General features: G+C 44.7%; 1 long non-coding RNA gene across 1 annotated transcript in view; it reads left to right on the forward strand.

Moving 5' to 3' along the window:
* Positions 1 to 1,469: 1,469 nt before the first annotated feature.
* LOC147030391 (uncharacterized) overlaps positions 1,470 to 27,695 on the forward strand; it is a 98,485-nt gene continuing 72,259 nt past the window's right edge. The window contains exons 1-2 of the long non-coding RNA XR_015056332.1: positions 1,470 to 1,831; positions 18,843 to 18,947. This is a non-coding gene — a long non-coding RNA (uncharacterized LOC147030391). The remainder of the gene's footprint in view (positions 1,832 to 18,842; positions 18,948 to 27,695) is intronic.

Below are 27,695 nucleotides of genomic sequence, written 5' to 3' on the forward strand. Positions count from 1 at the left end.
TTATCGCCCGACCTTGCCGGATCCGATTCTATTTAACAGGTATTTAAAACCCAACTAACATTCCGCAATGCAAGATGGCATTCCAATAAGGGAAAGAGGACACGACGAATGGGTTTACATTTAAACCAGCACATTTATTTACTCTACGTATGCAGGAACAATCATGCAGTCATTCAAAAATACCAACATGCACGTCTACAGAACAAGCAATAAATGCGGTACGGCACGCGGGCAAGACAAAGCGCTACAACCGTCTATAAGTAATTATTAATGTGCAGTCACTTACACAGTTTTACTTACGGGACTCGGCGCCACAACATTCATTCGAAAGAAAAGCAGGAAAAAGACCCCATCAAAGGCAATGGGGTCAGACTGGACCTCTAGGGTCTTTATGGCGTGAGACTTGGCAGACCGAACAAGTCCCACGAGACCGTTCCAGGTTACCTGCACCCTCGTGGTGTCTGGCTTGGGCGACCCGCGACGTCCCGTCCCCACAGCAGCTAGCGTAGCCGCGGTCGAGCTCGGGCCTTCCGTGTGGCAGGCGAGCTCTCTCCGGCTCTCTCCACACGAATGCGCTTGGGCGACCTGCGATGCTCCTTCCCCACGGCAGCTAGAGTAGCCGCGGTCGAGCTCGGGCCTTGCCAAGTGGCCGGGTGATTCGGGCCTCAGTCGGCAACTCGTTGGAGAGGAACGAACAGGTCTTTGCTCTCTTAGAGTTGATGCTCTGTAAGAACCCGTCCATCCCTCAGTGATGCTCGAACTGCGCCGAAGCCCGATTACCTCAGACCGCCTGTCGCTGGCTAGCGAGCTCTCTCCGGCTCTCTCCACAAGAACGCGCGGTTTGCGCGACACAGCAGGCAAGGCTGTGCCTCCAGCTCGCGTATCCTTCGCGACGCCCAGACTCTCCACCGACTGCAAGCTCCAAGCTCCCGACTCCGACACGAGCCCAGACTTCCATGCAGCTCCTTGGCTTCTGGCTTCCTCCTGACTCCCCGACCTCTCCAGACTGACTCGGACTGACCGATCAACTCGACTCGACGCGACCCAACTCGAACACTAGCTTGGCGCTCTGCTCGTCCTTTTATAGGGCTGTTGAGACGCAGTTTGGCCTCCGATCCTTGACCTCTGACCTCTGCGCGGAAAGCGGACGTGCGCGAGATTACCAAGCTTCTCGATCCGATCGCCTCTGACCTCTGACCTCTGCGCGGAAAGCGGATGTGTGCGAGATCACCAAACTTGATCCGACGAGCAAACGTCCCACGTCGGCCTGCAGCAACGCTGCTCGATGCGGACTCGCCGCGGCTGGCGCAAATATGGCGTCGTTTCGGAGATGAAGGTGAGGCGATGTTTGTGGTGTGGAGATGTTGATGGTTGCTGGCGAAGTGGTGAGGATGGCGTGATTTGGTGAGAGGCAGGTGTGGTTGTGGTGGTGGAAAGCGGTTGTTGTGAAGCGGTTGATCCAAAATAACGATAGTGAAAGAAAAACGGCTAACTCAAAGATCACAGCCCGGTTAACATGAATAGTTCCCTTTAAACAACGGTGGGGAAATCTATCTGAACACGGACTTATCGGCCTAACTGATCTAGGGACCTTTATGGTGTGCTGTCAATTTCCACAGCCGTAACAATTTTACGTTGTTTTTTCCCGCAGTTGATGAAGGTGATTCTTGTGTGAGAAACACACAATACCAACCACACACCACCTCTTGACGAAGCCATCACAGACACGACACTCTGCACAGATGTACACAATTACCCATCCATACTCAAGCTACCTAAAGGTCCTGCCAACATAGTCATCCCTACACCCCTCTATCTCCATAACTTCCAGGTACCTATCTAATTTTGATTGAAACTTATCTTCTGTTTCTGCTGCCACTACCCTTCCAGGGAGACAATTCCATGCATTAATTACACTTTGAGTGAAAGTCCCCTGCCTCACTGCTGTCTTAACTCTCCTCTTCACTCTCAAGCTGTGGCCCCTGCTTCTCTCACTGTCAACTCTGTTGAATAATTCATCTGCACTTATTTTATCTCAACCTTTCATTTTCTTAAACATCTCCATCATATCTCCGCGTAACCACCTCCTTTCTAGTGTATAAAGCCCTGTCTCCTTCAGCCACTCCTCATCGCTGTCTGGCTAGGCCCGAAATCAGTCTAGTAGCCCTGCGTTGAACCCTCTCTATGTCAGAAATGTCCTTCCTGAGCTGTGGCAACCGAAACTGCATACAATATTCTACAGGTTGTCATAAGTCCCAGGACATGGTTTTAGCTGCTTATAATTTTTGACGAATTCTAATTTTAGAACAACGAATTTTTGGTCGTCTGCTGCACTTGCTGTCGAGTACGCTTCCAGTCTGAAATGCCTTTTTTGACCCCAAAGATTTGATTTTGACGGTGCTGGCTTTCCAAGACGCTCCTCAAAGTCTTTTTGACCTAGTTTCATCATCTTGTTAGCTCACCGGGAACATAGTTCAAGGGGAGCTTCTGGGAAGGCTCGTCCGTCCGTCCATCCGTCCGTCCTTCCATCCAAAAATACTTGCCACTGTTTCTCTGAAACTACACATACGATTTTGATGAAACTTCACCACAACGTTCATCACCATGTATATACCAAAGTTTGTTCACGCCATTAAAAAACATCAAGGTCTAATGGGATCTACGTTGGGGTGGGGTTGCCCCCCCAAAATAGGTATTTGCTTTCTTCTCATAGGCTGCACATACAATCGCAATGAAATTTGACTCCAACTTTCACCACCCATGATGTACCAAAGATTATTCATGGCTTTAAAAAAAATTGGGGTCTAATAGGGTCTAACAGCTTGGTTGTCCCCCAAAAGAGGTTTTTGCTTCTCAGAAACTACATGCACAATTCCAATGAAACTAGACCATCACCTTCATCTCCCATGATGTACCAAAGATTGTTCAGACCATTAAAAAAAAATCGAGGTCTAAGGAGGTCTACGGGAGGGGTGGGGGTGGTTTGCCCCCAAAATATGCATTTGCTTTCTTCTCAGAAACTACACACACAATTTCCATGAAACTTGACTCCTACCTTCATCACCCATGATGTACTAAAGTTTGTTCACGACATTAAAAATAAACAAAAGCCATTGGTATTTACTTTCTTCTCCGTTACATATTTGGTGGGTCATCCATGCCTAACAGTGGTTCCTTGGTAAATCTTATCCAGCCGCTTCCAGATGAGTGCCTAGGGGTATTGCCCCTATGTTTTTTGTTTCTCCTCTCATGTTGCCACACCACTGCTGCCAGCCTCTCTTCCACTGTCAATGGACTGGTGTCTGCCATCTTGGTTTGATTTTTAAAAATAAAAAACCCTTTGAGACCATGCTCTATACAGTATCAGTGCTGCTGAAGCAGGCTCCTGAGTTATTGGGCATAATCCTGGACAGGTTGCTACTCTGATGCAGGATACTCAAATGGCTCAACCATTCCCACAAGCTGGTACTAAGAAGGATGACAGGCTGAGTCAACCCCTACTTGTATTCATTTAATGAAAAGCAGGATTTTAATTCAGGAACCTCGGATTCCAAGCCCACCACCCTAGCAATTAACCCATTACCAGGCATATGTTGGTTGAATGTATTACTTGTATTATCTGAAGAAAAAAGAAAACAGTATAAATTGATGGTATAAACAAATATTGTATAAGCAGTGAAAACCGTGTCCTGGGACTTATGATTCATCCTGTCGATGTGGCTTCACTCAATTCCTGTACAATGTTAACACCACCTCTCTTGATTTATAACTGATCCCCCTCCAAATACAACCTAAAACCATATTTGCTTTACCCAGAGCTACCTGGCACTGTGCTGTCTGCTTAGCTTCCGCATCTATCACCACCCCCAGATCCTTCTCCTGTGAGACACGCTCCAAAATTACCCCTCGCATCATGTAATCTATTTTCATTGTTCTGCCCCATCCCCAACACCTTACACTTGCTCAGGTTAAATTACATCTGCAAATCTTTTGCCCAATCGATACAAGTATCAATACTCTACTGAAACTGATCACCACCCCCTCTGCTATCCACCTTACCTCCAAGCTTTGTGTCATCTGCAAATTTGGAAAGGTTACTCTTCACCCCATTATCCAAATTGTTGATGTAAATTAATTATAATTTACATCAATGCAGTCCTGAAATGTTACATTTGTTTTTCATGCATGTTGTTTGTGTCCTTTATGACATCCCTAAAAAACAGTAAGTTTCCTGTTTGGAATCATGTTTGACTGCTTGGCAGAATAAAAAAAATTACCTTACTCCTCTGTGCATGCGTGCAGGATTCCGTACAATTTGCCAAATTTATAGGCAAAGTAATGGTAAGCTGCAGGTTCGTTTTCCGATTCGTGTTCTCGTGTTCAAAATATATAATTCAATTAAATTTAGTTCCTCGATCATAGACCGATATCTGGAGACAGACATACAGACAGACAAAGTGAACCAACCGCTGAAGCCCACTTTTTGCTTCATGTTTGCAGGGTAATTAGACAAGTTTGTTTGACTGCGACTAAGGCCGGCTGGGCACAACACACGAATCAGGCCCATTGGTCTTGCACCAAACCTCAAACCACACAACTTTCCTCTGAGCGATCTGGTTCCAAAATGTGAACTAATCGTTCTGGATTTGTCTGTACTGCCGTAGATTTTGAGTTCTCTGTTTGTGTAGATTGTTCTTCGTATTGTGTGCTAACTCCCATGTAGTTTTCGTGTTCATTCAATTAATTTCAATCCTGCATTTCGGGCTCGAATAGTTTTGGGCCTAACCGTTTGTTTGTTTTTCCAACGAGTCCTTCCCATTTGTCATGTCTCCATCCCGTCTGTTACATTATTCACCACCCTCATTTTAATTCCTTCATTATACCTTCTGTTTAATCTATCTATAATTCCAGCAATGTGTGTGTGTGTGTGTGTGTGTGTGTGTGTGTGTGTGTGTGTGTGTGTGTGTGTGTGTGTGTGTGTGACCGCTGTTTCTCGACAACCACTGGTCCGATTTGCCAGGTATATTGCTGGGAACCTGAGGATGTGCCTTTTCAAGGTTTGATATTAATCGGACGAGTGCTTCCCAAGTTATAGCCATTTATTTACCAACCAATGACAGGAACCATTGCTGCGGCCATTTTTTATCAGCCAATGACAGGAAGCGTTGCTGCGTAGGCATGGTCGATGGGGAAGAGAAACTCAGCCGCGTTCGCCATTACGGGTTTTTACTCTTCTCTTCTCTTTGTGTTTTTCCTTGCGAAAAGGGAAAATACGTTGTCGCTAATTGAATAATTGGCCATTAAAACTAATAATTTATCAAAACGTTGGCAGATCCAGCAACCTCCGCATTCTTGCCCTGGACGAGGAAACAAAGAAGCGCCGTTTCCTCAGCGATGTTGTTTATGAAGAGGTGCTAATGAGATAAAGGTGTGTACAATGTACATGGAGACAATTTTTATTATTATTTATTTATTGAAGAAAAATTGTTCTGAAAATAATTTATCAAAAAAAGTGCACAACTTCTTTTTGTTTCCAATTGTCAAAACGGTGTGGCCTTTGGAAGTGTTAAGGAATTCCCCTCTACTCGACGTGCTTGCCAACGAAATACATCTTATTTTGGTGGTTAAAAACGATTCACAACAACGGGTTTCCTTACTCATTGCTCTGCAGTCTGCATTCAACCCCTTCATTTATCATCTCATTGACCTTATTTCATCTATCTATAATCCCAGCAATGTGTGTGTGTGTGTGTGTGTGTGTGTCTCTCTGTGTCTGTGTCTCTGTGTCTGTGTGTCTGTCTGTGTGTCTGTCTGTGTGTCTGTCTGTGTGTCTGTCTGTGTGTCTGTGACCGCTGTTTCCCGACAACCACTGGTCCGATCTAATTGAAACTTGCCAGCTATATTGCAGGGGACCTGAGTATGTGCCTTTTCAAGATTTGATATTAATCGGACGAGTGATTCCCAAGTTATGGCCATTTATTTACCAACCAATGACAGGACACGTGCTGCGTAGGCGTGGCCGATGCGCCATTTAGTTACCAATCACAGGACACCTTGCTGCGTAGGCTGGTGCACGGCCAGCCGACGATGACGTCACGTGCCGTGCTGGTTACGATGGGGATCGATCGGTGCCTTAGTTACCGTGGTGTAGGAGTGCCAATGGTAAATGGCAGCGAATGTCATGGCAAGCAAAGACAGGGAGGTAAACTTGATCTTAATGTGGATTTTAATTAACTCTTGTGTGTGTAAGTATCACAGCAGCTGTTACTTCAAAGCAAGTGATAATTCCTGGAATGCAAGTGAACATTCCGTACGGGCACGCACTACTTCCGGATGATGACTTGATGTATTATAATAATTTCTCGATTTCTTATGCGCATTTATAGATCAACACAATGCCCCAATCCAGTCGTCGTTTACGAGAGCGAAGGAACGGCCTGTGTGGTTGTTGTTTCTGGCATGCGGTTTGAAAGTTTTTTTTTGTTTGTTTGCACGTACGGCCACGCACCTACGGGCACGCACCTACGGGCATGCACTAGTAATTTTTAAAAAAGATAAAATATTTTCTGTATGGTACCTTACTGGCGGCTTGGGATCCCAGGGTCCTGAGTTCAAGCCCCGTTGGCTGCTGAATTAACACCAGGGGGTTGACTCAGCCTGTCATCCTTCCGAGGTCGTCGAAATGAGTACCAGTGTACTGGTCCAGGTGTATGCCCCAGTTAGAATAGGTGTACCATATCCCTGTGTGTCGCAGAGGCGACCAGGGTTGGTATCAGGAAGGGCATCCGGCCATAAAACATTGCCTCAAGAAAAAGCTCAACCGCTGCACAGCAGGGAAAAATGGCTGTAAAAACGGTCATTTATGGTACCTTACATTTTGTTTGTCAATCTCCCTTTCTGTTGACCGCGTGTTTGACAGGTACCGTCTCCTTACCCGTGCCACCAAACCTGTCCCTTTCTAACCTACCTCAAAACCTTTCCTTTTTTAGGTCATCTCTTCGAGCATGACCTAATAATATGGGTGTCGATGTCCTTCGATCCGTCGGTCCGTCTGTCCGTCCGTTCACAATGAAGTTGAAGCGGCAGATCTGGTCATTAGTGATCCTGATAGAGGTCGATGAGACGTGCACGATTGTATGACTTTCAAGGTCACCGAAGATCAAGGTCAAGGTCACGAGGCCTTTGAAGTTGCGAAAATGACGATTTTCAAATTCTATCTCCTCCGCCATTTCTCAAGCGATCTTGAATTTGATTGTAGCAAATGAATCTATGGGACAATATCTAAATTTGGTCAGGCCGGATTTTCGATATTCGCTTTCGTTTTCGTGTCACGTGACTTCAAAGTTGGCAAAAAATGCGAAAATGACGATTTTCAAAATCTATCTCCTCCTACATTTCTCAAGCAATCTTGAATTTGATTGTGGCATATGATTCTATGGGACAATATTTAAATTTGGTCAGGCCAGATTTTCGATATTCGCTTTCGTTTTCGTGTCACGTGACTTCAAATTTGGCAAAAAATGCGAAAATGACGATTTTCTAATTCTGTCTCCTCCGCCATTTCTCAAGCGATCTTGAATTTGATTGAAGCATATGAATCTATGGGACAATATCTAAATTTGGTCAGGCCGGATTTTCGATATTCGCTTTTGTTTTCGTGTCACGTGACTTCAAATTTGGCAAAAAAATGCGAAAATGACGATTTTCAAAAACTATCTCCTCCTACATTTCTCAGGCAATCTTGAATTTGATTGTGGCATATGAATCTATGGGACAACATCTAAATTTGGTCAGGACGGATTTTCGAATTTCGCTTTCGTTTTCGCGTCACGTGACTTCAAAGTTTGCAAAAACTGCCCTACCTTCAGGAGGCTATATATTCTCTACTGGGCATGGTAAAAGTTAGTGAATGGTGTCATTGCATAGCAGCTGACCTTGTATATTATATTTATACATTTTCCGCCTAAAGTGCAAAAGTTTCAAAACCCGAAATGTAAACGTCGGCATTTATTTTCAAAATATAATTTCGTGCACGCGCGCCAAAATGCCGAGTCATCTTTAACCAAACTGCGCAGTAGAACTGCGCAGTAGTCTTCGGTCATAACTGAACATTGAGAACTTGTGGTATTATTTCTCGCAGAGATGACCGTCACTCCCGCACGGGGGTAATTTTTTCCTTTCTTCTTTCTCAAAAATTCCCCCAATTCCTAATAATTAAATGTCATTCATCATCGTTAATGTCCAACTCATTTATTAATTCATGCAGTAACAAAATGTCCTTCCTCATATCCACTCTTCTCTCTTCTCCTCACTCACTCCATCAATATTAAAAAAAAAATTAAGCAACAATTTGAAAATGTTCAATCTTCCGACATACTAACTTCCAAACACTTTCTCCCATTCTGCGTTACATTCTGCTGACGATCTCAAAGTTAAGTTTCTGGTCATTATCTGTCCCGTTTTAACTGTTTATTTTCTCACCTACATGTTACTGTGTGTTCCTAGTTTGGTTTTGTTTCAAAAATCATGCTATTTTGTGAGATTTCATCGAACTTGTTCTTACTGGGTGCTTGAGGCCTATCCTTGAGGCTTGAGGCCTACCCTTTGTTCCCCTCTGTACGATCATGTTTATTTGTTTTTTCTCCCCATTATCTTCAATTTCTATCTTTCCAACTTTCTTAACGTCCCCCATCCCAACTAATCACTCTATTTCTTATCTTAAAAAAAAAAAAACGCGACCTTTAACCGATTCTTCTTCTTCTTCATCTACTCTTCTTCCTCGATCTTTTTTTTCTACAACACTTCCATGACCTAATCTGTTGAAAACTCTCTCAAACATTAATAATAATAACAAAAACGATCTCTGCTTCATCTTCCTCTTTCACACGTGTGGTACTCTTTACTGTATCAGAATGCACTACTCCTCTGCTATTTAAACAGACTGCTCTCAATTCGACCTTTCCTTCATACCTTGCCTAAAAAATCCAACTGTTACAGCGTTTCTTCTCTCCATTCTCTGAATTCGCCTTTATTGCATCCAGTAAGAATTGTGTTAAATCGCATCTCTGACATAAATCTTTTAAAAACCCCAGTTTGCTATGAATGTTCGCTTTCCATCAACCATTCTTTTTTTTTCCAACTTCAGAGTGCCAACTCACTCCTCTCACCCCTCACTCTCAAAGCAACCATCCCACTCTTCTCACTCCAAGCCTCCCTCTCACCTCTCTCAAAACCTCCCCCCTCACCTTTCTCCCACCATTCATTCCCCTCACTCATCCTTCCCAAAGTTTCCCCCTCCCATCCACAAAGCTGCCTCCTTCCACTGCCCTCTCACCTCCATCTCTTCACTCCACCTCCTCAAATCCTCAACTGCCTTCTTCCCCCTTTCTTGTCCCCCCTCTCCCCCAGCACCACAGAGCCTTTTCTCCTCCTCATTCGGCCCCCCTAGCTATTCTGCAATCCCCCACACTCTTTCAACAACACTCCTTACCTCCCCCCTCATCCCTTTTTACTACCCTCCGCCTCCCCCCCACCCCCTGCACCCAAAGCCTCCTCCCCTACCTCTTCATTAAAAGTATGGACCTCAAATATCCGGGGCCTTCGCTCAAACCTTTCAGATCTTTCCATACAGATTGGAACTGACAAACCAGACATAATCTGCCAAACAGAAACTTTCCTCCCCAAGATGTGTCTGACTCCCAAGTATCTCTCCCTGGTTACTCCCTCCTCCGGTTTGACAGACCTGAGCCTCGCCCTGGTGGAGGAGTTGCTCTCTTCATCAAAGACTCTATTCCTCACTGTCCATGCACTGCACTCACTCCCCCACACCCCCAGGAATACCACTCGCTACTGCTTCCCCTCCACTCCCACCTCATGTTTATATGTGTACTGTACCGTCCACCGAACAGTGATGACTCCATCTACACCTCACTATCTGAAAACATGGACCAACTTCTATCTTCTTATCCAAACTCTCTCTTCCTTATATGTGGTGACTTCAATTGTCATCATGCCAGTCGGCTAGGTGTGGGTACCTTTCTCACCTGTCATGGCACCTCAGCAAAAGCTTTCTGCGAATCATTGGGACTGACTCAATCGGTCAACTTCCCTACCCGGATCTCAACCAATAGTACTCTATCTCTTCTGGATCTGATTTTGATAAATTTCCCTGACAATATCTGCTGCTCTTCCTCCGCTACAATCGGTTCTTCTGACCACGTCCTTGTCAAAGTGGACATCTCTCTGGCTGTTATCAGAGAACCACCTCACCGCCGTCGAGTCTGGCATTTCACTCAAGCCGACTGGCAGGGTCTCCAAGCAGCCCTCAAACTTATAGACTGGTCTCCTATCTCTACTTTCTCCAACAACAACTCATCCTGGGAATTCTTTCAAAGAAACTTTCTCTCCCTCAAGCACAGATTTATCCCCTCTCGTCTTCAGTTGTCTTACCCTTCCTCCCGCCCTTGGTTCACTGAAGCTTGTGGTGAGGCAGTTGTCCTGAAACAACTTGCCTTTGCCTCATGGAAAGCAAACCCAACTGAGGGAAATCTCAGGTCCTTCCATAAAGCTCGGAACAAGTGTGTATCTACCCTCAGGAGAGCCAGAAACAACAACTTTCTCATCTCAAGTCTGAACTCTCAAACCTCTCTCCCTCCTCAAAATCCTGGTGGCGTCTAATCAAATCTGTTTCTGGTGTATGTTCCCCCTCCATCCTCTCCCTTACCTCAAATGGCAGCACTGCTGATACCGCACGTGAAAAAGCTGAATGCCTAAACTCGGTGTTTGCAGCTAAATATTGTGTCCTAAACCCATCACTTTCTCTACCCACCTTACCCAGTCACACCCAACTGTCCGTGGACTCTGTGTCCTTTTCTCCTGACAAGGTGGAGAGCTTGCTGTCAAATCTCGAGTCAGATTCTGCAAATGGTCCAGACGGCATCAACCCACATGTCCTCAAAGCCTGCTCTTCTGCTCTTGCTCACCCTCTCTCTGTTCTATTCACCCTCTCATTTACTCAAGGCCATCTGCCATCTGCTTGGAAATCAGCAAACATCACTGCCCTGCACAAAAAAGGTGCAAAAACAGATCCCTGCAACTACAGACCAATCAGCCTTCTCCCAATCATCAGTGAGGTTATGGAATCCATTATCGCTTCAGACATCAAATCCTTCCTCTTCTCCAATGGCTTGATTTCTGATCATCAATTTGGTTTCAGACCAGGTCACTCCACCCTGGATATGCTGCTTCTGCTCTCCCAACAATGGATGGAAGCCCTCAATGCCAGACAGGAAATCCGAGCCTTATCCCTGGACATATCACGTGCTTTTGACACGGTCTGGCACCCTGCCCTGCTCACCAAACTCTCTTCCCATGGTATCCAAGGCCATCTCCACTCATGGCTCGCAGACTTCCTCTCCTGTCGCAGTCAACGTGTGGCCCTAAATGGAGTTCTTTCATCCCCCCCCCCCTTCCTGTCCAGGCTGGAGTTCCTCAAGGTAGCGTTCTTGGCCCTGTTCTTTTTCTGGTTTTCATCAATGATCTCTCTGACTCTCTGGAAAATCCTCTATATCTCTTTGCTGATGACTCCACCCTCTGCCATACCATTGGTCATCCCTCAGACCGGAAAGCAGCAGCTTCTTCGCTCACTGCTGATCTGGATAAAATCACAAACTGGTCCAACATGTGGAACTTGTCTTTCAATCCGGCCAAATCTCACACTCTCACTATGTCTCTTCGAAAGGACCGTTTCGAAACCCCCCGCCCCCCACCCTTATATTTTCTCAACAATCCTCTGGAAGAAGTCCTTTCTTTCAAGCTTCTGGGTCTCACTATCTGCCATGACCTTTCCTGGGAAAGCCACATTTCAAACCTCGCCTCCAAAGCCAGTCGCCGACTGGGAATCCTCCGTCGTGCAAGGTCCTTCCTCGGCCCACCTGAGCTCCTGACCACTTACAAGGCTTTTGTCCACAGCCTGATGGAATACTGCTCTCCCCTCTGGGCTGGTGCTCCTGCCTCCCACCTTTCTCGGCTTCACGCTGCAGAAACCAGGGCATTTCGGATCATTGGCATCTCCCACAATGAGGCTGAGTCTTTGGGCCTCTCACTCAATCACCACAGGTTGGTCGGTGGTCTTTCTGTCTTCTACCATTTCCTCTCCAGCCTCGCCCCCCCCTTGCTTTCTCTGTGATTTGTCCCCACCACATATCCGCAGGGCGCTCAAGGTCTGCCAACAACCCCCTTCTGGTAAAACTACCAAAATCACGAATCACTGCTCACTTTCACTCTTTCATTCCTCTTTTTTCCCACCTTTGGAATAATATCCCTCACTCTATTCATTCCCATTCTTCTGTCCAGGCCTTCAAAACAGCTGTTCACCACCAACTCTTATCATCCCCCATCCAAATCCTCGATCTTTTCTACCCCCGATTATCCACCCAAGCCCACCTCCTTCAAATTCCCTGCTTTCCTTCCTGAAAGTCCCTGTAACGTCCATCTTCTATTCCTCATGTTCCCCACCCCATCCCTCTCCCTTCAACAGATCTCCTAATGTCTCTGTTCCCCCACTGTTTTGCCCTTCCCACTCCCTCCCCTCCTGTCTCTTGCCCCCCCTTGATGTGCGTTGTGTGTTCGCTCTCATACGAGCCTCGACAAGGTATACAACAAAAAAAAAGAAAGGAAGAGAGTGGTGTTTTCAATGAGCACACTTCATGAGGACCAGCATTGCGGGCATCAGAACCAACGAACAGTTCAAAGGCTGGGCAATGAGAAATGAGAATGACAGCATTTGCTCACACCGAATATATGAAGTGAGAATTTGTTCATCAATGAGCAAAGACCATGGTGGAAGGTCATCACAAAGCTTTTCTTGTGGCATTCTTGGTGTCGACCTTCGATCGCATTCCGGCCAGGAATGCTTGTTGGTGTAACCGTAGTTTAAGAGTTTGATATTTGAGAGAAATGAATGCTTTATAAGCCTCGGATCGCTGGACAGGCTTTATGCATCGCGACATTAGTGTAATTTATTCTCTCTGCTCTCGCTAGAGTCCCGGGACCCGCCGCGATGGACCCTTTTATGACAGCAGTAGAGACGTATCCGAATGTTGATCAGGACACGCTCCGCCGCGTTCCATTTGCGAGGTCTCAGATGCCTCATCGGAGGGGGGCGCATCTCAGGCGGACCCCGCGTCTTCACATTCTAACCTCCTCGAGAGAGAGCAAACAGCGGCGGGTCGGAGAGCGACTCGATATCCCTCTGCGCCCCCTCTGGGACCAGGAATGTCACTGTCAAGCACTCGACACCCGCCCGGCACACCCCGGAGCGAAGGGCTTTAAACTCTCAAGCCCAAAGCCAAACAAGTTATGAGCACCAGGTTCAGATCCTTGTATTGTTTTTTCCTTTCTCTCTCTCTCTCTCTTTTTCTTTTTTTTTTTCTGCGACAAAAGCCATTTTCTCCCCAATTTCATGCTTGTCTTCCTGAATGAAGATTGATAGCTGCTGCCAGGGTGAAAGGTCCGGGGCCGCAACCCGCTACACTTTTCCAGCGACGGCAAATAAAGTCAACATCCCTTTTGCCCAGATCTTTGTAGACAATTAATCATCCGCGGGTTCACAGGTTGCGTGCCTGTCAACAGTCAGCTCATGCCCCTTGCACGGCGCTCGTCCGTGCTGCGCATCTCGCAAGCTCAAGGGCGAGAGTACTCGAGGGTCTGTGTGTGGTGTGTGCAACCAGGGTACGTTCGAGCGTACTCGATGTCTGAGCGTGGGCCTCCAGGTCCATTCAATTGGTAAACCTTGATCAAGCAGCAGAGATCAGCGCAGGTGTCAAAGGAGGGTTGGGGGCATCCTTTTCACAGCCAAAGGTCAACTTGCAACCACTTTAAGCTTCCACGACCCCAGCTTCTCCGTAATCGAATTGTCGCTCTTCTCGCATTGTTCAGTCATTATATGCAACATCAAATGGAAACATCACAGGAAACGTGTGAGTAACCTACCGGAATGTTCAGTTTGCAATGATGTTCTTTGGTGGCCAATGAGGCGTGCGATCTGAACCCTTATATATGGAGTTCCGTAAGTCGTGTGTTCAGTGATTACGCAATCTCATTGCTGCCAAAGCTCAATTGCATAATTTTATTATTTGATGTTGCTTCTTCCTATTATTGTGAAGCAGATTTCGCATTGGGAACGTGAGCTTGATTTAGACCGTCGTTAGTTTCGTGTTACCCTTCTGATACTTGCAGTACTGGCAGCAATTCATGCCGTGAGAATATAGGAGAGGAATCTGTGAATCAGAAACTTGGCAATGCGCTTGGTTGAGCAGCCAGGGAGCAACACGACCATCTGGGGCATGAAGGCTGACTGCCTCCGAGCCTGCAGAATTCCTTCTGAAAAAGCATGCCTTAGGCACACCTGACAGACCACTGAGACACTTAACTTTCTTTAAGAATGGCCCAAGTTTCATGGAGGAGCTCGTATATAAATCATATGCACAACAAGACACACCAATCATTTGCTTTAAAGTGAATTGCAAGATCATTAGTAAATGATGAACAAATAAATGGCATGTGGGATTTGAACATGGATTTACCTCCATCAAGACACAGGCGTTTTGGAGGGAACTTTAACAGGCCAACCTTTTGACAAAAGACCAAAGACCTGTGAAGTCTGCAGTTATCCACAGGACTATTGAAATGCATTTTGTTGCTGACTAAACAGAGCACTCTGAAACAAAGTACATACCTCTTTGCGGTGGAGTTAGCATGCAATAACCAATATATACATGTATATATACGTTGTTGCGGTTCGAGAGACCGCATGGCTCGAAGGCAATGGCATCCATCATACAGTGGTCCTCAGACAGTTATTTCATTAATATACGTGCAGTCAGACCTTTCCCTCATGTGTAATGGGTCAAATGGGATGAAGTGCGTTGTGTGGGTCTCAGAGTTAGGTCGGATTATATCTCTATCTTCATTCCAACTCTTTTCCTCTTCTTCCTGAAATAAATCCAAGAAGTACCACACCCAGACAGCCGCTTCTGAAAACCACAACAACATCCTCCACGATAAGAATGCGTCCTCGCGGAGACCAAAGGAAGCATATCCTACACGCAGAGCAGAAGAATTATATCGGGAGAAGTCTGCTCTGTGTCTGCTTTAGTAAGTTGCTTGTTTTGTTGTTGCACCACGCATTTCTTTCTATCCCTGCTTACACACAACAATAAATCTATTCACTCTGCCACATATTTTTCCTCGCCTGCCTGTAATAAATGCTTATGTAGAAATGTTCCCAGCTCGTTTTTGTCTTTTCTTTCATTGATCCAGCATGCTCTGTATCCAAACCTAGTCGGGACTTTATGCCCAACGATCCGTTATTTTAGCCAGTACGTTCCTTGGCAGTGTCACTCAGCTGCATCTGATCTGGAAAGGTAATCCGGTTCAGACATGGTGTACCGAGGGCGTGTCCCCCGGTAATTAGGTCACATGATTATTTTTAGGTAAACGATATTAAACGGAGGACCCTAAGTCATGAGGTTTAGTTATTGGCGATCACGGTCGGTTAGCGACCCACCGCGTCACGCAGTTATCCGTGTGCGACGGCCTGCGATTCCGGGGAATCTGGTGGAAACCCGAGATAGCTTCCACCCCCCCCCCCAGTGGTCTTCTCACCCAACCCCTGTCCGCAACAATATATATATATATATATATATATATATATATATATATATATATATATATATATATATATATATATATATATATATATATATATATATATATATATATATATATATATATATATATATATATATATATATATATATATATATATATATATATATACATATATATTCATATATATATTTATATATATGTATATATATATATATATATATATATATATATATATATATATATATATATATATACATATATATATATATATATACATATATATATATATATATATATATATATATATATATATATATATATATATATATATATATATATATATATATATACATATATATATATATATATATATATATATATATATACATATACATATATATATATATATATATATACATATACATATATATATACATATATATATATACATATATATATATATATATATATATATATATATATATATATATATATATATATATATATATATATATATATATATATATATATATATATATATATATATATATATATATATATATATATATATATATATATATATATATATATATATATATATATATATATATATATATATATATATATATATATATACATATATATATATATATATATATATATATATATATATATATATATATATATATATATATATATATGTATATTGTTACGGATCTGGAAACCATATGCATTCAACATACAGATGTCGCAAAAGTCAGTTATGTCGTTAAGTATGTGTGTAGTCAGATCCCCTTCCTTTTGTCTCGTGGGAGAATCAAAGGTGTGCGTTGTGATTTCTGTTAGTTAGGTTATTACATCTAACAACCATCCCATCCCCTGTCACTATCAACTGCCAACCGGCTGTCTTCTCGCACCCTGACGTGCCGAGGCGGGATCTCGCGGTTCCAGTTTCTCAGCTTCCATAAATGTTGTAACTCTTTCACGACGACCTTTGCAACATTGATACTGTTGCTCGACAAGTTTGAACCCACGTGGAACAGTGGGTGGGGTTTCCCGTCAGGGGCCGAAACCGCACCCAAAAAGGGCAAACCCATAGGAGCCTGTCCAATCAGGGCGGGGAGTGATGGCTGTTCGAGCGAGCCCCGCCCCGTTGAGGGAGGTCCATAAATTCCTGAGCACTCTCTGAGGCAGGCGGTTGTTACGAAGGTTGTTCTGAGGTTTTTGACAAAGTTGTGGTGGTTGAGAGTCGAGTGAGGAAGAAGGGTCTTGGAGGAAGTTCTCCACGGGTTTCTGGCAAGGTTTTGGATAGGGCTCCGAGGGTTGTTGTTGTTGAGCGTGCAGTTCTTTTGAAGCGGAGGGTTGAGCAGAAGATCGTGAAGGCGGCGAACGTGTCCCTGCTGGCCTGCTACAAGAAAAGGAAAGAGCGACCCTGACCGTCCTCCGTGGACCCCGCTATTCACCACCCGAGCTCCGCCACGAACCACGAGTCCCACACGTGCAACTGAAGACCAAACCAACGACCATTGTCAGGTGCCGCACCACGGAGTACCCCTTCCTCCGATGGTCAGGTATCCAGCTGGACTCTGGCCCCCAGCTCATCTCTCTCCTCGGCTGCGAGGGTCCAATAAAGAACTCTGGCTTTATTTTCATTTGTGTGTGTGTCTGCGTGTGGGCCCATCTTATAAGTAGAAACTGTTTTCAGTGTTTGTTTTTGATCATTGTAAATATTACTTCGTGCTCTATCACCCTGAGCAAGTGGTTTGTGCTCCGTTCCCCTGAGCGAGTGCTTTGTGCTCCATTGTCTTGAGCGAGTGGTTTGTGCTCCATCACCTTGAGCTGGTGGTTTGTGCTCTATCGCCCTGAGTGAGTTGTGAAATAATACCCGATTTCCGAGCCGTTTGCCATATTAACGTATTTTCTAAATTACCGAGCCAAATTTTTTTCACCCGTCAAATGCAGTTGTTTATAAAGAATAACGTTTGTGAACATCTCCCTGAAACGTCTCCATAAATGCAACATTGTTTTTCGGTGAAAGCTACTCAAGGTTTCTGGGTTGCATACAGTTAGTACTGTAGTTGGAAATCAGACTGACTCCAGTGGTGTTTATCTCCAGACGCATCCTGGCGGTGTTTGTCTCAAGACATATCCGCGGGTGGTGTTTGTCTCCGTACATGTCTGGGCAGTGTTTGTCTCTGGACGCGTTCAGGCTGTTTGTCTCCGGATGTGTCTGGGTGGTGTTTCTTTTCCGACGCATCTGGGCAGGTGTTTGCCTCTGGACGCGTCCGGGCGGTATTTATGTCCGGATGGTAGTTTGTCTCCAGACTTGTCCGGTCTGGAGTTTGTTTCCAGGCAGTGTTTATAATCTGTGCTGTAGAAAATGGATTTCAGACATTATTTTGTTTTCATCTTTACTGTTATTCTATGCAGAATCATTTTTATGAGACGGTATGAATCTTAATTAATGATCCACCACACGTCTGCGTTCCTTTCCTCTCACCTCACACTGTCTTCCCTTCCCCCACCTCTAATCTCCTCTCTCCTTTTCCGTCCACCTCTTCACTCTCACAGCTCTGTCTCCCACACCCCTCTCTCCCTCTTCCCCCTCTTTTTCTCACTCCTGCCTTTAGTATTACCATCAGCGAAGCGACGGGTGGTATTTGCTAGTAAGAAATATCCTATCTCAGGAACCGCTCGAGGTTGGTTGCCATTACTGGGAAATGACAGTTCGCAGAACCATAACTACACCAATAAGTGTGTGTGTGTGTGTGTGTGTGTGTGTGTGTGTGTGTGTGTGTGTGTGTGTGTGTGTGTGTGTGTGTGTGTGTGTGTGTGTGTGTGTGTGTGTGTGTGTGTGTGTGTGTGTGTGTCGGTCAGTCTCCTTCATAACTCTAAAACCATGAAACATATGGCAGCCTGAAACTTTGTATGCATATTAAGGGAGCTCCAAAGGAGTGCATGAGTGAAAATTGGGTGTTTGGCTTCATTGAAACACCCCTTTTGAAGATAATTAATTAATGGCCTTATTTAATTATTTCCTAAATCAGACAAATCCTCGACTACCTCAATGCAACCTCAGACACCACTCTGACTCTCTCCCTCAAAGGGGACTTAATTCGCCATTTTTGAAGCAGAATTCGCCAATAATTGTATTGTTCATCCACTAACAGAACGTGAGCTGGGTTTCTACCATTGTGAGACAACTGTCAAGGGCTCCTGCAGTTGTTACGAGTGAATGTTTGGAGAGACAAGGGTGTCCTGAGAAGAAGAAGAAGGTAAGTTGTGTGTTTTTATCATTTACAATTATCAAGTTGTTAATATTTTAAGATCGGGCCCAGCTGATGGCATCACGAGTGAGGCATCGGTTAGATACTAGGATGTGCCGGTTTTTTGGTGATAAAGGTGGCAAAATGATTTGTTTCATGCAAGTTATGTATTTCATCGTATGCCTGATGTTATAAGCTGTTCAATAATATAAGAATTGTACATGGATGCTTCAAACATTGTGTTTTACGACGACGTTGGAAGGGATATCATTTGAAAATGGAGATTTTTTTTTCTTCGAACGGCCTCATGCGTTTATTTGAACTTTAATTCATTTTCTGTTTTCACTTTACACAGTCCCTAAGATAGTTCAACACTCGATTGATGCAAGATTGGTGAAAATCGGGTGTTTTTTTTGGCGTTTTCAGCAACACGAGGAGCTTCCATATGCTTCCAAACAGCCTCCTGACTATATCCTAAGTTTTTTTTTTTATTAGATTTCTGTTTTCACTATTGGTATTTGCTAATGTAGGTTCAGACGCAATAAAAACAATTTCCATGAAAATCCGTTGAAATTTGATGAATTTAGGTCGTACAGAAATTTTGTATGGGGAATGTGAGGCTTCTCAAATGTTCTAAGCAGCCTCATGACATTACTTAACGCCAGTTTGATTTGTGTTTCCAATTTTTACAGTAGCTGACACTTATTCAAACTCGACTGCAACAAATTGTGTGAAAATCCGACCAAAAACGCCTTTTTCATAAAACAAATGCATTAAATTTCAAGTAACCGAGAAGGACCTTAAAGGGACACGATGATATTGTTGCGAATTCGTGCCCGCAGGCGTGCGAACGGCCGCGTAACTCGAATCACGGCACGTCGCCCACCGGACGGACAATTCTGTCGTGACCCTCTCGGACCAACGCCGGAGCTAGTCACGGGTGGGCCTTTCGACCTCACCACAATCGTGCCAATCGGCCACCCGCGTAGGATAGGGTTGTTCGCCAAACTCGACCTACCTAAGTACCCACGCGGATGGTAAACCGGGCGATCGTACCTCGCCGCAGGTCGACTCCGGACACGAGCCGCTTGGGCGGCCTGTTCCGTACTATCGGGATAACCGAGCGGTGTTATCGTCGACCTGGACGGTTCACATTAATTACCGGGATGTTGCACCCACTACGAACCCCTTACGTGAAGCAAGATGAAGCGAAATGGGCACAGTTCAACAAGCAAGCATTTTATTTCCCGGCACACGGAAAGCACGTATATACAGCCATACAGAATCAAAATGCACATAAAGCAAATGTAAGAGCTAAAACCGACTACGTGCACACACAGCAACACTTATACAGTTTTACTTCACAGACGGCGCCAACAAACATTTACACAAAAGCAAAGGAAAGAAGCCACCCTCACAGACAAGGAGGCCCGTAGGCCAAATGTGCGCGTGACCTCGAGGAGCGGCCAGGTCCGCGAGACCGGGGAGGTCTTACCCGCATCCTCGTGACGCGTTGGCGGGCAAGCCGCAAATGTGGCCGCGCCGCTGTGCCCCGACTCCGTGCTCCTTGGCGGGTTTCGTTGGCATCACGTTTGGAGTGGGGTGGGAACGGGGCCCCCTTTTGCACTTTCTCAGCGTGGGGGAAAGGGGGAATTGTTGATGCCCTGGGGGAGGGGAGTGGCTGGCTGGCTTGGGTCCCGCGACGAGACGAGCGATCCCCCACACCGCAACCTCGTCGCCGACCGCCGTCCTTCTTGCCTCGGACCTGAGCTCCCTTGCTTGCAGTTCCACCGCGCGCACTCGACTCCACTCTGCCAACGCAACGCTCCTTGCCCCCCAAGAGCAACCTCTCGACGACACTCTCCAAGCAACTCCAAAACCCAACTCTTTTCAATTCGCCTTGCGCTCGCCTTTTTATAGGCGGCAGGAGCAGCCAATATGCAAATTTTAGGATCAGAACGCGATTGGAGGCGGTGCCACGCCACCCCCCCCCCGGTCAGCCATTGGTCGGGCAAAAATGGGCGTGAACCTCTCCTGATCCTAAAATTTGCATATACGGACTTCACATACACACGCTTGGAGGCGGGGCCAAGCCACCCCGCGCTCGCCAATTCGACGGAGGAGAAGTGGGCGTGAAGCGTTCCTGATCCGAATTTTCCCCTCGGAAAGGCCGCCATTCACGCTTGCGGCTCGGTGCGTTTGGCACCAATCGCCGAACGGGCCCAAGACAGCCCGACGTTCAGTGTTCACAGGTGGTACGGGAATGGCCGTAGAAGCGATGATGTGGGATGAATTCGTGAAGGTAAAGGTGAAGGTGGTGGTGTGGCGTTGTTGTAGTGTGGTTGGCGCTGTGGTGGGGATGGCGTGGTTGTTGAAATAAAAGATAGAGAAAGAAAAACGACTAACTCAAAGCGTCGCAGCCCGGATGGATCACATAAATTCCCTCTATACAACGGGTTTGGGCTAACTACACATGTACCTATGGAGATATCTCACCTGCGGGCCCTTTATGGTGTAAGGCGAATTTCCACAGCCGTAACAATATGTATTCACAACTTTACCTCATGCCCTGTCCCCCAGATGGACTGCTTATCCATAGTGTCTGTCAGATCTGTGTTTATATTTTTGGAGGTTTGGCGAGGTGCTCTGCAGGGAATCAAAGACAACTGGTGAAAAAAGGAATGTTTTAAAATAAAGTTATAACGTTTGCAGGGACCGTGAGCTGATGTTGTGCTTGACCACGTGTCCAGATCTGCCGGCACAGTGGCGGCTTATCTGGAATGTTTATTTCGTGGGTGATTAAACTTTTTGATGTCTCGAGGGTTGTTCTACATTCAACAGCAACTGTCTTGTGAACAGTCATTACTGTCTTCTTCTTCTTCTTCTTCTTCTTTCGGCTGCTCCCGTTAGGGGTCGCCACAGCGGATCATCCATTATGATCCGCATAGTGATTTGGCACATGTTTTACGCCGGATGCCCTTCCTGATACAACCCTGGTCGCGTCTTACGACACAGGGATATGGTACACCTCTTTTAACCGGGGTATACACTGGCCCAGTATACTGGTACTCATTTCGCCGACCTCGAAAGGATGACAGGCTGAGTCAACCCCCTGGTGTATTAATTCAGTGGCTCAACGGGGCTTGAACTCAGGACCTCTTGGATCCCAAGCCGCTGCCCTAACCACTGCGCCAACACCAGGCTCTGAACAGTCATTACTGTATTCAAGTAAATTCATCTAATTTATATAACTGCTGTGGGCGCGGGCCAAGATCACCTTTAAAGACATCCTACATGGTATATGCCCATGGCCTGGCTAAGTGTGAGGTTCATGCGGGGGATTGCTTGCTCGCAGGAGCTATTCAACTTTTGTTTATATTTTTGGGGGTATCACGAGGTACTCAATTGGTATTGAAAACAAATCTGGTGAAAAACATGTTTTAAAATAAAGTTATAACGTCTACATGGACCCTGAGCCAATGTACCATCTGCACAGATGAGCAGGCAATGTGGCGGATGATCTCCAATGTTTATTTCAAGGGCGATTAAACTTTTCAATGTCTGGGGGGGTTGTTCTACATTAAACAGCAACGCTTTTGTGGATAAAGTCATTATTTGAACAAATTCATTTAATTTCTTGAACTGCTGTGGGTGCAGGTGAAGACTGCTTTAAAATTTAAAGGATCCTATGTAGTGTAGTATACATCCAGATCTTGGCTACGTTGGAACAAGCCGCAACAACGGTAAAGCACTCAAAAATGTTTCTTCACTTTCCTCACTCATTTTCATTCCTTCAAATTGCTTACAAACGACTGGAGACACCAGTGTCCATTGCTTTATTTCATTTCCTCACATACGATAAACTCGAAAATCTCTTAACTTTAACCTTCATTTTTGGATGACATCCCTTTTTTTAATCTTTGTGTGCTTATTTGCTTTCATTATCCACCCGTCACTTCGACATAGATACATGCAAAACTAGAAGGGCATTCGGTAGAGCGCATACCTTCGCCACACAATGCCTGATTCACGAGAACATATCGGGCCCAATACATTTTTGAAATACGTGCGATATATCGTTTTTGGCCTATCTCTCAATGATGAAGAATCACTTTAAAAATAAAATAATTCTGGTATTCGGATTCGGATCTTCACCGAAATTGAATCATGTGGCCTTGTCACACACTCAACCTGTCCAACAAGTTTCAACTGAAGCTGTACACTACTTTTTGAGATATCATGCACACAAACAGACAGACAAACAGACAGAGAACAGTGAAAACACAACCTCTTTCCACTTCAGTGGTGGAGGTAAAAATAATGTACACATCTCACATCGGCAGACTGTGTTGGACCCGCGTGGTGTGCAGTCCCTCAATTGGTGCCTTTCCAGCTGAAAATGTTGTGCAATTTCATTTTTAGCCAACATCACTTTGTTTAACCTTTTATGTGTGATCTGCTTTCATTATCTACCCATCACTGACAATGATACATATTTTAAAAATACCCCAAAAAACCTCCATCGACCTCGTGTTCGGAGTTCCTGTATGTTGGTTTGAGCTGTGAAAAGCATAGACCAACATTTTGTGTTCTCGCTGGATTGATATATTTTTTAATTTAACTTTGTTAATTTTTCACTTGAATTCCATATTTAAAGGTGAGTCTTTGTGGTTCTCCTTTTCGTGTACTTTATACGGAACTTGGAACAAGCCGCATTTGCCATGCAGGAGTGGAGGCTACTCACCCTGTGATTTAACAAGGGGAGTGGGCAACCAACCAACCTTTTAAATGTGAAAAAAAAACAAATTTAACTGATGCTTTAATTGAGTCAGCTACGTCTGGAACATATGACATCAATAACACTGAACAACAAATTTCAAAATTTTTTTTTTACTGGAGATGTGTAAAGTGATTAAGACTAATTTGGGTACGCTGATTTCAAAAATCATAACCGTTTTGCTGTATCACGTCAGGATTTTCAGGAACAGAAATATTCCCATTGCCTAGAAGTCAGGATTTCAATGAAATTTACATATGTCTTTAACATGTCTATTTCATACAATTGTTGTTAACTTGTGTTATATTTCTTTCTTTCAGATAAAGATGAGTAGGCGTTCCTGTACCAATCATCCTGACAACTTCTGTTATGTCTGTGGTCGGTATACCAAAAAAGATCAACAGTGAAGTATATCTACAGCAGTGAAAATGAAGGCCGCCTACTTTCACTACTTCGGGTGTAAGGTGGGGGACCAAGAACAGAGCTGGGCACCACACATCTGCTGCACAAGCTGTCACACAACCTTGACTCAGTGGTTGGTGGGCAAGCGCGCGAGCATGCCATTTGCGGTGCCCATGATATGGCGTGAGCCGCAGAATCATCATGATGATTGTTATTTCTGCTGCACAAGCATCGCCGGCTTCAACAAGAAGAATAAAGGTCACATCAAGTACGCTGACTGCGTCTCTGCTCGTAAACCTGTGCCTCATGATGACGAGAACCCCGTTCCAACACCTCCAGCTGATCAGAACATAGCTGTAAGCAGTGGTGAAGAGGATGGTGATGATGAACCTTTTGAACCCGACACTCAAGAATCACACCTTCTGAACCAGGGAGACTTAAATGATCATGTAAGAGATCTCTCGCTGTCAAAGGCGAAGGCAGAGCTGCTTGGATCAAGGCTGCAGCAGTGGAATCTACTTGAACCTAACACCAAGATATCCTTGTTCAGAGCACGTCACAGAGACATGGCTGAGTTCTTTGAGATGGAAGACACGATGACATTCTGCAGTGACATCAACGGTCTGTTGAAAGAACTTGGGTGTGATCACGATCCTGCAGACTGGCGCCTCTTCATCGACTCGGGGAAGAACAGCTTGAAGGCTGTTTTGCTCCACAATGGCAACGAGAAACCATCAGTCCCACTGGCTCACGCGTTCGGCATGACAGAGACCTATGAGACTATGCGGCAGCTGCTTGATTCCATCAAGTACAATGACTTCAACTGGCACATCTGCGGAGACTTGAAAGTGGTGGCGCTGTTGTTAGGGCTGCAGTCAGGCTACACAAAATACATGTGCTTCCTTTGTCTCTGGGATAGCAGAGACGACAAGAATCACTGGACGAAGAAAGATTGGGAAGAGCGAAAAGAGCATGTACCTGGTCGACACAACGTGAAGCATGTCGCCCTTGTCGACCCAGCCAAGGTTTTCCTTCCACCACTCCACATAAAGCTCGGCTTGATGAAAAGTTTTGTATGGGCAATGGATCTGAATGGGCGTGGGTTTTTATACCTCAAGGAAAAGTTTGGCAACACCCTGTCGGAGGCCAAGATCAAGGCTGGTGTCTTTGTTGGACCGCAAATCCGACAGATTATGAAGGACGAAACTTTTCCGACAACTCTAAACCCCAAAGAGCTGGCAGCGTGGAGGAGCTTCAAAGCTGTGACGGACAACTTCTTGGGGAACGAGCGCGCGGACAACTATGAAGAAATAGTGCAGCAGCTGCTGGAGTCCTTCAGGAAACTTGGCTCCAGGATGTCCCTGAAAATCCATTTCCTACACCAGCACCTGAACTTCTTCCCTGACAACTTGGGAGCAGTCTCGGACGAGCACGGCGAGCGATTCCACCAAGAGATTTCACTCATGGAGACGCGTTACCAAGGGCGGCACAACCCGAACATGATGGGCGATTTCTGCTGGTTCCTGCATCGTGAAACTGACACAGAGCAGCACAAACGCAAAGCCAAATGCCTAAAGCATTTATAATTACATTCTAGTGGAGTTTTTCTGTAATTCCTATAATTTTGAAGCATTCATGATGAAATAAATGAATAAATGAATTTTTGTAAATTTCATTGAAATCCTGACTTCTAGGCAATGGGAATATTTCTGTTACTGAAAATCCTGACGTGATACAGCAAAACGGTTATGATTTTTGAAATCAGCATACCCAAATTAGTCTAAATCACTTTACACATCTCCAGTAAAATTTTTTTGTTGTTCAGTGTAATTGATGCTCGGATAACACATTAACTTGGTGCGTCAAGGATGGAAGTACTAACATACAGGTACAGTAGGTTTTAACTTTTAACCTCATCAGCGTACGAGCGATCGCGTTTTCCTTTGTCCTCGCGGCTGTTTCTAAAGCAATTGGTTATCTTAATATGAACCGGGTTTGGTTTAGAAACGTTTTGTGGGTTTCTCTTTGTGAATTTCAAAGCTGATGACACCTGATTTCTGAGCTGTTTGCCATATCAACATGTTTTCTAAATTACAGAGCCAAATTTTTTTTTTTTTAATTTTACGTGTCACACAACGATTGGAAGCTATTTATAAAGAATCATGTTTGTACACATCTCCTTGAAACGTCTAGAATGCAACATTGTTTTTTTTTAATTTGTTTATTGAAATTCCCCCAAAACAAGGGTTAAAGCCACTCAATGGTTTTGGGTTGTATACAGAACATACTGCAGTCAGTAATCATACCGACTACAATCAGCTGATGCCGATAAACAAAAAATTGCCGTGTGTGTGTGTGTGTGTGTGTGTGTGTGTGTGTGTGTGTGTGTGTGTGTGTGTGTGTGTGTGTGTGTGTGTGTGTGTGTGTTCATAAAGCATAATATATTCTCTCTGCTAACTCTCCTTCTCCCACCCCTCTCTTTTCTGTCCCATCCTCATTCCACCCACTCCAAATATAGTGCAGCACGATCCTAAGTTCAAATCCTGCTTTGCTGTTGAATTAATACCAGGTGGGGTTGACTCAGCCTGTCATCCTTCTGTGGTTGGCACAATGAGTACCAGCTAGCTGGGATGATTGAACCATTCAAGTATCCTGTTTCAGAGTGGTGACCTGTCCAGGATTATGCCTAATATCCCAAGAGACTGCTTCGGCAGCACCAACGCTCTGCACAGAGTATGGTCCCGATGGATGATTTTAAAGGCTTTGATGCACTCAGTGTCTCGGCTAAACATGGAACGGGAACAGTGAAACGTATGATGTCAAGACATACCAGTAACTTTTAAACCTCAGCATCCGAGCTCATCAGCTCTGTACAAACAATTGCGCTTTTCTTTGCCCTCATGGCAGGTTTTAAAGGTAATTGCTAATTGGTTATTTATATGAATCGGGTGTGCTTTTGAAATCCTGTGCCCGGTCAGTGATCTGTGATAGCGGTGTGAAAGTGAGACGGGTAGCGCGTTCCGCTATAGTCATTCCAGTACATCGATGGCAATGGACCTATGTCGATTACCAGTACTGATCTGGCTTCAAAACAAAATCATTTTAATACAAGTTGAAGTTGGAAGTAAAATAACCATTCTCATTATGGGGGGGGGGGGGAAGCCCCGTGTGGGAATACGTTGAAAAATTACCGTGTGTCAATGATGTGTACTTCATATATGAAAACGTAATGAACCACTGGACCATCTTGTATTATTTTAGTAACATTATTATTATTTGTTTTTTTTTAATAACATACTACTGAATTATTATGATTAGTATTTTTAATAACATCGACGCATCGGAATGTCGATACCGATGGAGCCGAGAATGGAGGGAATAACCAATCAGTTCTCACCTAATCAATTAAACCCAGGTAGCTAGGATCCACTCATTCTTTTATAAGTCCCCATTCACCATGTGGTCATCTGCACCTCACCTTTCGAGGCCATTAATCCTTCATGCTGATCCTGTTACCCTCCTCCATTTTTCCTTCCCCACACTTCCAAATTTGTCATGCAGGACAATGCATCTCAAGT

Source organism: Eptatretus burgeri, chromosome 3, assembly GCF_056783735.1.
Source record: "Eptatretus burgeri isolate ZD-2024b chromosome 3, Ebu_testis_v1, whole genome shotgun sequence".
In the NCBI taxonomy this organism is placed as follows: domain Eukaryota; kingdom Metazoa; phylum Chordata; class Myxini; order Myxiniformes; family Myxinidae; genus Eptatretus; species Eptatretus burgeri.